Here is an 18,648-nt window from a genome sequence, read left to right on the forward strand (position 1 = left end):
AGAAGCTGAGGCACAGAGAGAAAAAAGGATCTCTAAGAATGAAAGAATATTGAGAGAACTGTGTGACCAATCCAAATGGAACAATATTCGCATTATAGGGGTACCAGAAGAAGAAGAAGAGAGAGAAAGGGATAGAAAGTGTCTTTGAGGAGGTAGTTGCTGAAAACTTCCCCAATCTGGGAAAGGAGACAGTCTCTCAGGCCATGGAGATCCACAGATCCCCCAACACAAGGGACCCAAGGAAGACAAAAGCAAGACACACAGTAATTAAAATGGGAAAGATCAAGGATAAGGACAGACTGTTAAAAGCAGCCAGAGGCAGAAATAAGATCACATACAAAGGAAAGCCCATCAGGATAACATCAGACTTCTCAGCAGAAACCTTATAGGCCAGAAGGGAGTGGCATGATGCATTTAATGCCATGAAGCAGAAGGGCCTGGAACCAAGATTGCTTTATCCGGGAAGATTATCATTTAAATTTGAAGGAGGGATTAAACAATTTCTAGATAAGCAAAAGCTGAGAGAGTTTACCTCCCACAAACCATCTCTGCAGTCTATTCCATGTGTAGTATTCTGAGGGATGGATAGCTGTCACCACAGGTAGTAAAATCACGGTAGGGAGGGTGGAGCAGCTGATTGTGAGGCAAATGCAAAATTAAATTGACTATCCCCAAAGTCAATCAAGGTATAGACAAAAAGTACAGAATTTGATACCTAATATATAAAGAATGAAGGAGGAAGAAAAAGGAGGAGAAATAGAAAAGATCCTTTAGATTGTGTTTGTTGTAACAGCATACTAAGTGAGTTAAGTTAGACTCTTAGATAGTAAGGAAAGTAACCTGAAACCTTTGGTAACCATGAATCTAAAGCCTGAAATGGCCATAAGTAGATACCTATCGATAATCACTCTAATTGTAAATGGACTGAATGCACCAATCAAAAGATATAGAGTCACTGAATGGATAAAAAAACAAGACCCATCTATATGCTGCTTACAAGAGCCTCACCTCAAACCCAAAGACATGCACAAACTAAAAGTCAAGGGATGGAAAAAGATATTTCATGCAAACAATAGGGAGAAAAAGGCAGGGGTTGCAGTACTAGTATCAGACAAAATAGACTTCAAAACAAAGAAAGTAACAAGAGATAAAGAAGGACATTACATAATGATAAAGACCTCAGTCCAACAAGAGGATATAACCATTATAAATATATATGCACCCAACACAGGAGCACCAGCATATGTGAAACAAATACTAACAGAACTAAAGGGGGAAATAGAAAGGAGACTTCAACACACCAATCACCCCAAAGGATAGATCCACCGGGCAGAAAATAAGTAAGGATACAGAGGCACTAAACAACACACTAGACAGATGGACCTAATAGACATTTATAGAACTCTACACCCAAAAGCAACAGGATACACATTCTTCTCAAGTGCACATGGAACATTCTCCAGAATAGACCACATACTAGGCCACAAAAAGAGCCCCAGTAAATTCCAAAAGATTGAAATTCTACCAAACAACTTTTCAGAACACAAAGGTATAAAACTAGAAATAAATTGCACAAAGAAAGCAGAAAGGCTCACAAACACATGGAGGCTTAACAACACACACCTAAATAGTCAATGGATCAAAGGCCAAATTAAAATGGAGATCCAGCAATATATGGAAATAAATGAGAACAACAACACAAAGCACCATCTTCTGTGGGACGCAGTGAAAGCAGTCTTAAGAGGAAAGTATATAGAAATCCAGGCATATTTAAAGAAGGAAGAACAAACCCAAATGAATAGTCTAAGGTCACAATTATCAAAATTGGAAAAAGAAGAACAAATGAGGCCTAAAGTCAGCAGAAGGAGGGACATAATAAAGATCAGAGAAAAAATAAATAAAATTGAGAAGAATAAAACAATAGAAAAAATCAATAAAACCAAGAGCTGGTTCTTTGAGAAAATAAACAAAATAGATAAGCCTCTAGCCAGACTTATTAAGACAAAAAGAGAATCAACACACATCAACAGCATCAGAAATGAGAAAGGAAACATCACGACGGACCCAACAGAAATACAAAGAATTATTAGAGAGTACTATGAAAACCTATATGCTAAGAAGCTGGAAAACCTAGGATAAATGGACAAATTCCTAGAAAAATACAACCTTCCAAGACTGACCCAGAGAGAAACAGAAAATCTAAACAGACCAATTACCAGCAAAAAAATTGAAGTGGTAATCAAAAAACTACCAAAGAACAAAACCCCCGGGCTAGATGGATTTACCTTGGAATTTTATCAGACATACAGGGAAGACATAATACCCATTCTCCTTAAAGTTTTCCAAAAAATAGAAGAGGAGGGAGTACTCCCAAACTCATTCTATGAAGCCAACATCACCCTAATACCAAAACCAGGCAAAGACCCCACCAAAAAAGAAAACTACAGACCAATATCCCTGATGAACGTAGATGCAAAAATACTCAACAAAATATTAGCAAACCAAAATCAAAAATACATCAAAAGGATCATACACCATGACCAAGTGGGATTCATCCCAGGGATGCAAGGATGGTACAACATTTGAAAATCCATCAACATCATCCACCACATCAACAAAAAGGAAGACAAAAACCACATGATCATCTCCATAGATGCTGAAAAAGCATTTGATAAAATTCAACATCCATTCATGATAAAAACTCTCAACAAAATGGGCATAGAGGGCAAGTACCTCAACATAATAAAGGCCATATATGATAAACCCACAGCCAACATCATACTGAACAGTGAAAGCTGAAAGTTTTTCCTCTGAGATCAGGAACTAGACAGGGATGCCCACTCTCCCCACTGTTATTCAACATAGTACTGGAGGTCCTAGCCACGGCAATTAGACAAAACAAAGAAATACAAGGAATCCAAATTGGTAAAGAAGAAGTTAAATTGTCACTATTTGCAGAAGACATGACATTGTACATAAAAAAACCCTAAAGACTCCACTCCAAACTACTAGAACTGATATCAGAATACAGCAAAGTTGCAGGATACAAAATTAACACACAGAAATCTGTGGCTTTCCTATACACTAACAATGAACTAGTAGAAAGAGAAATCAGGAAAACAATTCCATTCACAATTGCATCAAAAAGAATAAAATACTTAGAAATAAACCTTTCCAAGGAAGTGAAAGACCTATACCCTGAAAACTATAAGACACTCTTAAGAGAAATTAAAGGGGACACTAACAAATGGAAACTCATCCCATGCTCTTGGCTAGGAAGAATTAATATCGTCAAAATGGCCATCCTGCCCAAAGCAATATACAGATTTGATGCAATCCCTATCAAATTACCAACAACATTCTTCAACGAACTAGAAAAAATAGTTCAAAAATTCATATGGAAACACCAAAGACCCCGAATAGCCAAAGCAATCCTGAGAAGGAAGAATAAAATAGGGGGGATCTCACTCCCCAACTTCAAGCTCTACTACAAAGCCACAGTAATCAGGACAGCTTGATATTGGCACAAGAACAGAGCCACAGACCAGTGGAACAGAATAGAGACCCCAGATATTAACCCAATCAGATATGGTCAATTAATATATGATAAAGAAGCCATGGACATACAATGGGGAAATGACAGTCTCTTCAACAGATAGTGCTGGCAAAACTGGACAGCTACATGAAAGAGAATGAAACTGGATCACTGTCTAACCCCAGACACAAAAGTAAATTCGAAATGGATCAAAGACCTGAATGTAAGTCATGAAACCATAAAACTCTTAGAAAAAAACATAGGCAAAAATCTCTTGGACATAAACATGAGCGACTTCTTCATGAACAAATCTCCCTAGGCAAGGGAAACAAAAGCAAAAATGAACAAGTGGGACTATATCAAGCTGAAAAGCTTCTGTACAGCAAAGGACACCATCAATAGAACAAAAAGGTACCCTACAGTATGGGAGAATATATTCATAAATGACAGATCCGATAAAGGGTTGACATCCAAAATATATAAAGAGCTCATGCACCTCAACAAACAAAAAGCAAGTAATCCAATTAAAAAATGGGCAGAGGAGCTGAACAGACAGTTCTCCAAAGAAGAAATTCAGATGGCCAATAGACACATGAAAACATGCTCCACATCGCTTGTCATCAGAAAAATGCAAATTAAAACCACAATGAGATATCACCTCACACCAGTAAGGATTGCCACCATCCAAAAGACAAACAACAACAAATGTTGGCGAGGTTGCGGAGAAAGAGGAACCCTCCTTCATTGCTGGTGGGAATGCAAATTAGATCAACCATTGTGGAAAGCAGTATGGGGGTTCCTCAAAAAGCTCAAAATAGAAATACCATTTGACCCAGGAATTCCACTTCTAGGAATTTACCCTAAGAATTCAGCACTCCAGTTTGAAAAAGACAGATGCACCCCTGTGTTTATCACAGCACTATTTACAATAGTCAAGAAATGGAAGCAACCTAAGTGTCCATCAATAGATGAATGGATAAAGAAGATGTGGCACATATACATGATGGAATATTATTCAGCCATAAGAAGAAAACAAATCCTACCATTTGCAACAACATGGATGGAGCTAGACGGCATTATGCTCAGTGAAATAAGCCAGGCGGAGAAGGACAAGTACCAATGTTTTCACTCATCTGTGGAGTATAAGAACAAAGAAAAACTGAAGGAACAAAACAGCAGCAGAATCACAGAACCCAAGAATGGACTAATGGTTACCAAAGGGAAAGGGACTGGGCAGGAGGGGAGGCAAGGGAGGTATACGGGCATGGAAAAAGAAAGGGGGCCTTATGATTAGCATGTATAATGTGGGGGAAGCATAGGGAGGGATGTGCAAGTAGTGAGTCTAGTTGCACTTACAGAGAAGACAAGTAGTGAGTCTACAGCATCTTACTACGCTGATGGACAGTGACTGTAATGTGGTTTGTGGGGGGGGTACTTGGTGAAGGGGGGAGTTAATGATAATAAAATGAATTTTAAAAATTATCATCAATGATATTTAACTACAAAAAAAAATTGTGCTTTGGTGTCTTTGAGGGTAAGACAGACCAGATCATAGAACCTCCAACCCTCTATTCCTAACAAAAGTGAACTACCAAAATGAATAAAAATTTAAAAAGTAAAAACCCATAAAGAAAAAATAATTTACCAACAACGAAGCAATGGAAGAAGCCCAACCTTGTAATTATGTCCTAAGCATCAAAAGATCACCAATGAAAAAGACCAGGTTTTCTGACAAATGAAAAGAGCTACTAATGCTGCCCCCATTCCCTGAGAATTTACAAAATTGAGAATTCTCATTATACATGAGCTGATTAAACAGCAGAATAAAATAAAGAGATTGCAGAGCTAAGGAAACAATTTAGCCAAATAATACTAGAATGGAACAAATAAATGAATTAGAAATAGCAAGAAACATGTTTGAAAACTGAATTGAAAAGCAGATGAAAATATTTGAGATGAGTGCAGTGAATGAAGAATTTCAAAAACAGATTAAAGTAATTCTGGAGAGGTAATTTATGAAGACAAAGATATTCTAACATACACATAATTGGTGTCCCAAAAAAGGAATCAAAAAGAATTGAAAGATACAATATAGAAAAGTTTTTCTGAAATGTTGGAATGAGTCTTCAGATTTTAAAGTGCATTATATTCTAGGAAATCTGACAGAAAACACATGACACCAAAACAAATCCTAGTGAAGTTAATGAACTTCAAGAATGAAGAAAGACTTCTTCACCACTGAGACCAAAAGAGCAAATCACCAAAGGGTCTCTAACTCTTCACCTCAATATTCAGTGACAGGCGGCAATGGAGCAATGTGCCTAAGTTCTGAATAGGAAAAAAAGTGACTTAAGTATATTATTGCCAAACAAGTTGTCAGATATAATGCTGAGTACTCTTAAGCATGCAAGAACTCAGGGAGTACAACACCCATGAGCCCTTCTTAAGGAAATGTTTTGATAAGAGAGATGAATCAAATAACTGAATAATGGAGAAGCTTGTAGAAACAGGACTGGTGAATTTATATAAAGAACCAAGACCAGTATTCAGCCATAAAAAGAAAATGAATCTTACAATTTGCAACAACATGGATGGAGATAGAGGGTATTATGCTCAGTGAAATAAGCCAAGTGGAGAAAGACAAGTACCAAATGATTTCATTCATGTTGGAGTAAAGCAACAAAGCAAAACTGAAGGAACAAAAAAGCAGCAGACTCACCAACTCACAAGAAGGGAGTAGCGATTACCAAAGGGAAGGGTGTGGGGAGGGATGGAGAAAGGGATTAAGGGGCATTATAATTAGCGCTAACAATTTATGTAGGTCACGGGGAAGGCAGTACAGCATGGAGAAGACAAGTAATGACTCTATAGCATCTTACTATGCTGATGGACAGTGACTGCAATGGGGTGGGTGGGGGAACTTGATAATATGGGTGAATGTAATAACCACACTGTTGCTCATGTGAAACCTTCTTAAGATTGTATGTCAGTGATATCTTAATTTTAAAAAATCATATAAAGAAAGAACCAAGACCAACCTGGGAATTAGAGGCACAGATTGCAAATATTACAAACCTTATTAATATAACTAATAGATTGGTGTTAGGGAAGCGGAAGTATAAAAGTGTTAATCTCATCTTATTTTCAGAGCAGGGTTGATACTCTTTAAATGCATCTTTTTTTCAATAAGCTTGGATGGATTTTTAAAGAAATACCTGCTGTTAGGGATAAAGAAAATATTTAAAGTTTAAAAAAAAAAATTGGGGGTGGAAGCTCTCCTGGCATCTAGTGGAGAGGCCAGGGATTCCACTAAACCTGCTGCAGTGCCCTGAACATCCCATCACAATAAAGAATCATTTAGCTCAAAATTTCAATAGTGCCAATGCTGAGAATCCCTTCAGCTGGAGAAACAGGTCCCTTGAGGTAGGAGATGGATGCAAAGCCCTCAGTTCAGCTTCAGTAGATATATTCACTCACCAGTATCCCTATCCGTCCTTACAGTAGGGTTTTAGAACTAAATTGTTATATGAGTATACCTGGGTTTAATTTATGATTCTACTTACATTGGTTACTAGCCTTGGGCAAGTCACTAAACTTTATTTACCTTTAAAATAGGAATGTAACAATTTCTAAATTGTGGGGTTGTTTTGAAATTAACATAAGGCAGGCAAAGCACTGGACATCTAACCTGGAGAATAAGTAAATGCTCAATAAATGGCAGCTGTCATGTTAATTTTGTGTACCAATGGTTATGAAGATATGTTAATAGTGGTGTGTTAAATATTTAACATTTTTTCATAACTCTAATTAATTTCTGCCACCAGATCTTTTTATAGCCTGATGATGAAACAAAATTAGTCAATTATTACTTAACTCAGATAATTCATCAATTTCTTAACATATTTAGGGTTATTGTGTTCTCCCTTTATTTCCAGAATTGCATTTAAGTTTCTGACTCACACCACAATTCGTGAAAGATGACTGGGTTCTTGGTCACCATTGGTCCATTTTGGTATCTTCTGCAGCTGCTTTTATTTGCCTCATCCCCATTCATCAAGAGCTGTAGCCCTCTAGAACTTGGAAGACTTTTTCTTTTCCAATCAGGGTAAGATCGAGTGTCTGCATGCTTCACTCCATTCAACATTCTGACCCAAATGTGACTCTCTGCAGCTCTGTTTCCTCCCCTGAGAACTTTTGGAAATTGCACTATACCACTTTGGCTCTGTGGGAAGCTCAGTAGGCTGATCTCACATCTGGACACAGCAGAAAATTATGTGTAACTTTATTGCTGTGGCAACATATTCATTTCAGGGAACTGTAGAACCTGATGTCTGTGCAGACCTATGACACCAGGCTAAGGTGTCCTCTGCTCTAAAATCCCACTTTGTATGAAGCTCAGACAAGGGTGGAAAATTCAAGGTAAAAGGCCATTTCTCAGGGAACTTTTCCAAAGCTGACAATTGTTTTGTTCTTTCTGATGCTCTCCATATCTCAGTTCAAAGTTGGGTAGAGAGAGGTTTATCTACTGTAATGCCACTTTGGCTTGAAAATTTTCTTTCCATACCCATTTGTGAAAGGACTTCATCTTTTGAAAATCCAGAAGCCATGGAATTATTTTGTTTTTTAATGTCAACTATGGCTTAAATGATGGCAAAATGGGTAAAGGCCTTATGGCAATGAAGAACTAAAAATGGATAGGTAAACTTATCCAAATATTACATAATCAATCTATAATTTCTCTTGACTGCACAGACACTGCACTTCATAATGAGAATACAGGCATAGCATTTGATTTTAGAAATTTAGGCATTCTTAGATTTGTTAACATTCATACAAAACTGAGATGCAAAGTAATGTGTCATTTGGCTCAACAACCTGTTTGGATTTCAGGATATCACTGCTGATGCTGCTTGATTTTTCCCAGTTCTTATTTCCTCAAAACATGATATTATAGCTTTGAACACCTCCTATTTTTCTCTTACTGCCCTCATAGCTTTCTGGTCATCTCTTCTCTCCTATTCCCATTCTTGAAGAAATAAATGAGGAGGCTGCTCAAGTCCTTTCTACAAGGCAGCAGTCTTCAAACAATTAAATTCCTTTCCTTGTGGTGCAGGAAGAAGGCTCAGAGTGCCAAGGGATTGAAGTAGATTTAAGGGATTTTAATTTCCAGACCCAAATGTACTATTTCCTCAAACTGATGTACCTGAGAACTGTTCATGAGCTGCAGGTTTTCTTTTCCCTCTTCTCTTTCCTAAATGTCTCTCACTCAATTCACAGAAGAGAGATAGATGCAACCTGCACTTAGCTACCATCGTTCCTCTGACAAGAACTATTAAAACCTGCTTACACCAAACAGGCTACTGGAGAATGCTTTGTTTCTGAAGGATAGTCCCAGGAGCAAAGCAAAGAAAATGTTAATAAGAACTGAAAGGGATAGAGTCTTACTTCACCCTAGTTACATAATTTGTTTTTGTGTAGAATGAAATAAAACTCTGTTTCTTTCAATACCTCTTACCAACGCTTTCTTGGTGTGTGTGTGTCCCCCCACACTGTGTATCCCAAATGTAAATTTATTTCTTACTCTACCTCAATCTCTACCTGTGTAAGAAATAGAATTCATAGTGGGAAGGTTGTCATAAGGACATGGCAATATGCTGATTTTCATTAAAAAATTATTCTACTTTTTCTGATTTGAAATTTTCTAATTTGGGTGAATAATTTGACAATGAGAACTGGATTTTACCAATCAGACAGTTTCCCTAAAATAAATGATGTTTAAAGATGTTCTATATACAGTTTGCAAAAGAAAATTACATCTTTTACAATGATTTGAACATAAAAATGCTAGAGGTCATCTGGTTTTCAAATCCTTATATGGGACATATGCCTAAATTTTGGAAGGCCAATGCTTTAGAGAGTTCTAAAATATCATTGGAATAAACTAGAAATATTAAATGATTACAGTGGGTTTCTGTAAGCCATTCTTTAAGTAAGTGACATACTGAAATTGATCCTACCTTATAATAACAATTAAACAAATGTCTTTCCCTGAAATGATTTATCTTCATTTAGTATTTTTGAAATTTTTACATGCAAATTGCAAGGTTCATCTGCCACCAAAATTTTAAAGTGCTGGTTTGGAGAAATTTGTACAAAGGATAATATATGGCAGAATTTTTTGTAATAGAAATGAATATTTTGTATTAGCAATTAAATCTTAAACTTAATAATTCTTAACATAATGTTTAGTTTGAAATTGCAAACGTAGATAGCTAGATGATAGATATATAGGTAGACAACAAATGGAGAATATGAACCAGGAAAAAATAGAATGTGAACCAGATATCTGAAAACATGGGAATTTCTTTGTTTCTTTAGATATAAATTAGTAAGTACATTTGTTTCTTAATAAAATGAATATTTTCTACCTATGCCAAATATAATTTAATGAACAGTTAATAATATTTGCTTCCTGATTTTAGAATACATGGTATTTTCTACAACACTTCACTTGTCTTCATTGTCCCTATTTTCAGAAGAAGACAGGTATAGCAAACAAAGCAAGGGTTCTGTACCCAGAATCTGGGCATTTATTTTTCCATGTGATCCTATATTTTAATTAAAAATAAAATGTTCAGTTGAGATGTTTAGTATAATAGTAATAAGATCAGCTGGAAAAGGCAAGGCCTTTGAACTCATCATTCATGTATGATGGATTTATCCAGTGCCAGTGAGCACTCATTCTAGAGTCATGTTCTTTAAACAAAATGAGATACAGTCCATGTATTGCTGAGATCACACAAGAAACTCAGTCATTGCACTACAGTGTCCTGGAAGTACAGAGAGTTTTTAAGAACTTTATAGATCCCAGATGCTGAGCATCTAACAGCATCAGAAATCCAGAGGAGTCATATGCATATTCAGTAAAACTGACTTGTGCTTGGTGAAGTGTTTGCCAAAAATGAGACTACTGGGGGACGTTCCAGATAGACAACACAATTCTAAATGTGAAAGCACATTATTCAAGAAAGTTTGATTTGGTTTAGAAACTCCAAGCAGTTAAGTGTGCTCAGGAAGTAGGGTGCATGGGTATGTGTCAGGAGACTGAAACAGAATTAGGGAGGTGTCAAGGTAAAGTTCCTGAGGTATTAGCAAAATAATTATAATTAATTTTAAAAATCCTGGAAAGCTATTGAAGTATTTCAAGTAAGGAAGGGGTAATATAATATTCTTCTTTGGTCATAATCACAATAATAATTAGTATGGGGAGGGATGGGTCCACATTATGGAAAGAAAGGCCAGTAGGGAGAGGTAAGAAATAATTACAGCTGAACTGAAGTAGTGACAATGGGAGGAGATAAAATATGTAAGTTGCAATTATGAAAATAAGGTCCACCAATTTAATAATTCAGTATCAGATTAAGTGTAAAGGAAACTAAAGTGACTCCTAAGGCTTTGGTGTAGGTATGAAATAATGTTAATGTTACCCCCTAAAATACAGAATATGAGAAAAATGACATACCCTGGTGTCAGTTTTAAATTCATAGTTTATGACATTACTAAGGAATACCCAGATGGGCACTAGCATTTAATTAGAAATACGGCTGGATTTCAGAAGGGATGTTTGACTTCAAATAGCTCCCCAGTGTACACCAGTATAGGTACTACATTGGTAAGCATTAATTGTTAAGTGACAGAAACCCAATTCAAAGTGATGTAGAAAAACATAATTATTCACTCATATAATATATAGGGCTACTTTCTGGTACAGATCTACTTGGACTTCAGCAACATCATGTCTCTGTATATCCTGTGATTGGCCCCATTTTCAGGGTACATTTGGATGCTGCCAGCAGCCTCAGGTGTCTCTCAACAGTGATGACTGTCTAGAACCCACATTTTCATGTCACCAAAACCTAGGAAACAAAACGCTTTTCTTCCTCAAAAGCCCTACTAAGCATCTCACATTGCCTTTACTCTATGTTACTTGCTTTTTTCCCTGTATGGGTAACCATGGGCAGGGTACAGGATTTGCTGATTGTTATAGGATAATCTTGCCGCTTTGAAGCTACATGTAGCATAAAATTCATTTGGAAACACTGGGGCCAACAGCAGAGAAGTCAGTGGTTCCCCGAAGGGAAATTGAAATATGCTACCAAACAAGGGAAATGGAATGTTGGCCAGGCAAAAACAGAACAATAAAGGAAAAAAAAAAAAAGAAATATCTGTTAGGTGCAGCAGTGAACACCATAGGCCGGGAAGCAGACCGCTTTGAATAGCACATAGGAAAGGAAACAATGTGGTCTGTGGTCTCCCAAGGAGTTGCCAATATCTAGGGAGTCCATAGTGAGAGAAGCTCTGGCAAAGATTTTTTGAATGAAAGAGCATGTTGTAATTCTTAGATCATTTTCCTGGTTCATAAATGATATCTCCTAATTTATTATTCCATATCTAGATTTGTTCTTTAAATGCTTTACTTCACCCCTGCCCACACTGGAGCTCAATTGCCATTTGCCTTACCCCACCCAACTTCGTGAATCCTCTCCGCACTTTACCCCCATGACTCAGCATTCCTTTGCCTAGAAGAGCCTGGGTAATTTACTGTGAACTCCCACTTTTGGGTTATTTATAAAAATCTTTAAATAAAATTACTGTCAAACCTGGGGAATGACATTTTTAAACTTTCCCCTCCAGTGGAGAATTTATCTAGCTCTGTTCTTTTTCCCCTAATTGTGTCTGCTACTTATCCTTGGTAATCAATATGTATTTGTTAAGCTGCACACTACGTGCTTAAAAGTACACTGGGGTCTTGGGGCACACTGATGTTTTGAAGGCGTTAACGGGATTCTACTTAATCACAGGGCAATTAGACTTTATTTGCTTTTTAAACAGTCTCAGTGATGACACTTTGCTTAAGAGCATGCATTAGTTTACTCTTCTGATTCTTGTAATCAAAGTCCTTACCGGTGTTTCCAGCTGAGAAAACACAAGCCATCTTCAACTTTTCTTCTCAGTTTTAAACATTTATCCAATCAATACTAGAATTTTTTGGAAACTATTCCTGAAAAATGGAGAACGTGTCTTAGAATTACTAAGAATGGGAATAGGAAATATTTAACCATGGGTTAAAAATTCTTCTCACTTAAGTTATGCGAGTGATTCTCAAATGTCAAATTATGGACGAAGGCCAGTCTCCTGGTGGCAGTTTTAACAGGCCATGGTGAAATGATAGAAATAAGGACACTCAGCACAATTTAACAAAAGTTGCCGTTATTTAAATGAAAGGTCTATCCTTATGTCCTTTTGATTTTCTCTTTTTTGGTATTAAAATATCATCTCTTTGCCGATGATGTGGTTATTGGACAAGGAATGTAGATATTTTTGATGTCTATTGTTGACAAATGAAAAATTTGGCAAGTTAGTGCTTGTCTTCTCCACTTTTTAAAACGTTATATGGTTTGTAAATTTCTAAATATTATTAACATTGTTGTATACGCCAAGAGGCAAAATATTTCATTTATTCAGTTGAGCTCTAGTTTCAAATCTGCATAAAAATGACAAATCTAAAGAATACAGAATGTTCTCCCTACTCTTCTCTCCCCATGGCAAGCTGATAGCCAAATCATATCATCTTAAGGTAAAAATATATGTTAAAGCAGCAGGTCAGCTATGTAACTGCTTCATGTGGATGATTCATTTTCAAAGCAAAGCTTAACTATCTCACACTGCTCTAAAAATTTTAAGTTCAGACTACCAACAAAGGAGAACTTCCTCTGTATTCTATATTGACATATCATTGTTGCATGCATTAATGTGTGCATGGAAATGTGTGCTTCTTTTCACCTTAGCAAGAACGTTCCCAAAGAAAATTTGATAAATGCATTAGTTAAAAGACAACACACATGAAGATAAAATTAAGGTAGGGATATATGACTTGAAAGTATTTGTTATTTTTTTCAATGTATGTCTCTTAGATACTAACAAGGTCCAAGCACTTGCTAGATGTTATGAATAAATAAAACAAACATGGTCCTTGCCCTTTATGGAACTTAATGAAGAATAGGGGGTACAGGTATTCATCAATAATCTTACAAGGAATTACAAATGTATAACTTGGAAAAGAGAGAAGAATATATCTGTATGGAGTAGATCTTAAGAATAAATAGAAATTAATAAAAGGAAATAGGAGGTGAAGGTCCTAAAAACTGCAGGGAAACAGACTAACATGAGGGGCTAGTTGGCAGCCACAGGGAAAAGTTAGTATGGGTAACTCAATATTCCAAGAACAGGAAAGCCTGTGACTATTTTATTTGAATATCATTATCAGATGAAAGCATTGCTTTGGCTGAATGTAGAGAATGGACTCTAGTGGCACCCAGGGAATACATGCGGGTAGATGATTAGGTCTCAAGTGTACATATTGAGGACAAAGATAATGGTACCTCCGACTAAGAAAATGGGGATAGCGCTAGAATTGTTCGGAAGTAAATGAGCTTGAATAACATTTAACAGGTGTATTTGAGAAGATTTTGGATAGAGAATTGGATAGAGAAAATAAGGAGAGGGATATAATGGTTGATTCTTAATTACTGACTTGAGTAACTAGATGCATAAGCATTCCATTCCCTCAGAAAACAAGGCTTGGAAGGAGATGTAGACATAGACTATGTAGAGATCACATGCCTTTAAGACATCCAAGAGAAATTGTCAAGGAGGCAGTGGATCAGATGCCTGGAGTGAAGATGCCTAACGATACTAATGTTGTGTCTCTGCTTGTTAGTTTCGATTGGCATATAGGTGATTTCTGTGATTGCCTAGGGAAAAATATAGGCTGTCGAGAAGAGAAATTTTTAGACTGAGTCCTGAGGAATTCCAATCAGTAGAGAAGGTGAGGCTCCAAAGAAGACATACAATGTGTAGTCTGACAAAAGAAAAATGACCAAGAAGCCAAGGGAAATTATGTCAATACAAGTGAATGCGAATGCTGCTTATAGGCCATTGTAATACAATGGTTGGTGAATCGCCAATGGATTTCGAAACGTGGGTTTGGGTGGTGACCATAACGAGCAATGGTAGAGTGATGGACTAAACTAATTAATGGCTAACCTGAGAATTGTATAAAAGATCAGAAAACAGAGAAAGTGACAGTAGACAATTCTTACAAGAAGTTTGACTATGAAACCAGATCTCTAACTTGGTTCTGATTTTTCAGACACTGTGTTACTTTGAACAAATAAAAACAAGAGGAAGGAAAGCTTAAGAAATATAAATGAAAATATTTGAAGATTATTAAATGCTAAATTTCTCACTGTGAGTGCAGTTTTATTTAGCACAGGTCTTTGTGTAATTTGCATAGGTTTTTAATAGACACCATGCTTAATCATCCTCAAGAATCTGCCTCTGTGATTCAAAGATGTTTCATATTCCATTTAAAATATCAAGCATCTAAAATAAAAAAGAATATTTTAGTTCACCTCCTAGAACTTTGAGATTTTTTAATAAAACTAACACTAATAATGGACTCATAAACACACTTGCCTCTGCCATCTATAGGCTTTCTTGAGTCCATGGCCAAATACAGTGTGACTTCCAACAGGAGTGTGTGTGTGATTAAGGCTGGAATTTCCTCAAGTTTATTGTGAATGCCCCAAACATTTGTTTGTTCTGATGGATTTTTAGTTTAATAATCTCAAGAAATTCATATCAACAGGGATGAAAATTTATATAATCACCTCTATGGTGTTATTTGATGGGTTCTGGAAATTTTCCTTTACTAAAACATTTCACTCATCAGAGAGTTGCTAATAGAGACATTGTACATTATGAAATATGCATTCTATTGGGATAAGGAACTGGTTTTGGTTAAAATTAAAATATTCCATAGGAAAACAATGAACTACCTCTTGGTTATTATTAATGCCTTAGTACTAAACAGTTTATTTGATGCTATCCAAAGTGACAGTGAGCTTCTATCAGTTCATCATATAATAATGATTATATGATTAGAAGAGAAATTTTGAAAGATAAATGTCCAGAGCTAAAGCACTATCTATCATTGAAGGATAAGTGAAGAAATGACACTTCAAAGATATTTCTTCTTACATTCAACTCCCCAGTGATGGCTTATTTTATCATCATCTTCATCATCACCACTACCACCAACAAATAAAAACATAGAATGCTTGCCATGTGCCTAGCAGTGTGGCAAGTTTGTGTGATGACCAACAGCAAGAGCATTTCACTGAACCAGGCTCTTGTTCTCAACCCTATCAATCACTATAACATCCGCCTACCCCAAAAATTGTTTATATAAATTGTTTAGTAAGTATGCATAGATCTATTTAGGTAATGGCAAAACACATAGATAGGTGATTTTAAAAAGATAAAATTAATAAAGCTACAAATTTAATCTCATTAATAGCTCAGTAAATGCAATAAAAAACAACTGTACCATCTTTTATGTAATTATTAAATGAAACGGTTGTACCAAAAATGGTATGTCATTGAGTACTTCGGTATTCTTGAGCCATGTGGGGCTCGTGTACCATGAACTGGCTCACTCGGCATCCATTTCCAAAGACCTTATTTCTTTTATGGAAGCTAGAGAACAAAACACCTTGTTTTCCTGCACAATTTCTAGTTGGGCATGAAGTTGCAACCCAGTTCTCCCTGATGAAAAGTCAGAAGTCTGTGAGGAATTGTATGCCTGTCTACATATAAAAACAAAGCCTGAGAGAAGGTTTTGCCCCTTCCACCCTATTCCAATCTGGCGTTTAGATACGGTGCTACAGCCAGCAGACCATGGCCATGAAGAAGCACTAAAGATGGCAGAACAGAAAAATAGGAAGAATTTGTTCACTGACAGCATCTTGGTCCCATGGTACTAGCTCTAAACTTTTTATTATGTGAGACAAACAAACACTTCTTATTTAAGTAATTGTTATAGGACATTCAGTTCTTTGCAGCTGTTCTCTTAATCTCTCCAGACAGCTATTTGTCTTTATGTCTCCATAATCTTTGGAATGATGAGACCTTATACTTAGTTATTTAAATTCTGGGAATAATTCCAAAGAGATGGATTTATACCAGACCTATATGCCCTAAAGTGAATGAGTTTGGATGCAAGATTATATTACATGCAAAAGTGCTTATTTCAGCACTATTTATAATACTGGAATGTAGAAAAAGTTAAATGGTAAGAAGGGGTTGAAAAGTAAATTGAACAGGTGATGTTTATTTAATGGGCCATTATCTAACAATAAAATGACTCTTGAAAATGAATAATGCTAAAGAAAACTTATTTTAATATAAATAGAAAGTTAAAAATTAATATTCAAAAGTATGCACACTATGATTAAAATGCTATATTAAAGCAAATATAATTTTGTTTTGTTCCAAGTTGATATACATTATGGAATACTTTTTTTATCATTTTTTTCTCAATATGAGTATAATAATGAATAAATTGAACTTGTAAACTTGTGAAAGTTTCATGTAAAATTTCAATAATATACAAAAGTATAGAGAATAGCATAATGAATTCATAGTTTGAATTTTTCATCTATATCCCTGCATGTACCCTTCTTTTCATTTTAGATTATTTTGAAGCAACTACCAACATCATATTATTTTTCTGTAACAATTTCAATCTGCATACTAAAAAGATAAAAATGCTTTTTAAAAATATGACCACCAAATCATTATGACACCAAGAAGGCCTTAAATAATTTCTTAATATAATAACTATTCAATGTTTTTCCAAATTTCTCTGTTGGTCTTTTACGCTGTTTTCTGCTTATTTGTGTTAAGGAGAATCCAAATATGTTCCATCTATTGCAACTGGTTGATTTGTCTCCTCTGTTTCTTACTGTTTTCATGCAATTTACTTATTGAAGACACTGAGATATCTGTGCAGTAAAATTTCTCAAAGTATGGATTTGGCAAATTGCATCTGTCTGATGCCATTTACTATGCTCCTCCATCTGACATGGATTCAGTTTACTGACAAAAATACTTCTTGGATGGTTGTTCTCTTTTATGTTTATGTGATATTAACAGCCATCCATGACTAATGCCCAAGTCCACCTCTTACTAGATTGCAAAAGGGTGATACACTTTAAGCATTTCTACTTTTTAAAAACTGGAATGCTTCCAAAAATAAACTTTTCATCTCTTCAACTGTTTGATTATCTAATGGTTTCTCAACTCAGGCACTGTTGACAGTTTTGGGCTGAGTTAATCCCCTGCTTTGAGAGGTCGTTCTGGACAGTGCAGTGTGTTCAGCAGCCTTGCTGGCCTCTTCCTACTAGGTGTCAGTAGTACCCTTCCCTCGGTCATGAAAAGTAAAAATGTCTCCAGCATTGCTAAATCACCCCTGGGTGCAAAATCACCTCCCACAGCTGAGAATCACTTGGTTATCCCAAAGCTCACACATGAAATGCAGGATATGTACTTGATTCTCTTCCTCTGTCAGCCTTCAAAATGATTAGTTAGTTCTCAAGTTTTCCTTAGAGGAGAAAAATGAGATGTTTTCTAATATCTTTATGAACTCTTAATTTTAAATGCAATTTGTGTCTTTGAAATCACTGTAGTTACTATTCCAGTTTAGGCTCATGTTTTCTTATTTGAGGACTGTTTGAGCCTCTTTGAGTTACTTCCAAAATTCATTTGATGCATCTAGCGGCCTTGCTTTCTGCTATAATAAGTTCATTCAAGTGAATTTTGAGTATTTTCTGTCCAGGCCTGGAATCCACTATTTCACCAGGGAGCTTTCTTTCTTTTAGTAGGCAACAGAATTTAGAGAGTGAAATCTGGGAGCTTGAAGTGCTCATTAGTATTTAGACCTTTCCAGTAGACAAAAAGAGGAAATTTATACACATATGTCTGTGGGTATGTGTATTCATACTTCCAACTCAAATTCAGGACTACGGGGTTTTATACCTGTATTTCTTTTCTCCAGTGCTGCAAAACCCAGTAATCAATGATATTAACATAGTCACTCATTTGCTTTATACCTGTAAGTAACAAACTCTGGTGTTGTCCTTGAATCTCTACCTCCTGATAGTCCTGGTCTAGAGTCATACCACTCTCTTGAATATGCACTGAAGCAAATG

This window comes from Manis pentadactyla, chromosome 2 (assembly GCF_030020395.1).
Source record: "Manis pentadactyla isolate mManPen7 chromosome 2, mManPen7.hap1, whole genome shotgun sequence".
Classification (NCBI taxonomy): Eukaryota; Metazoa; Chordata; class Mammalia; order Pholidota; family Manidae; genus Manis; species Manis pentadactyla.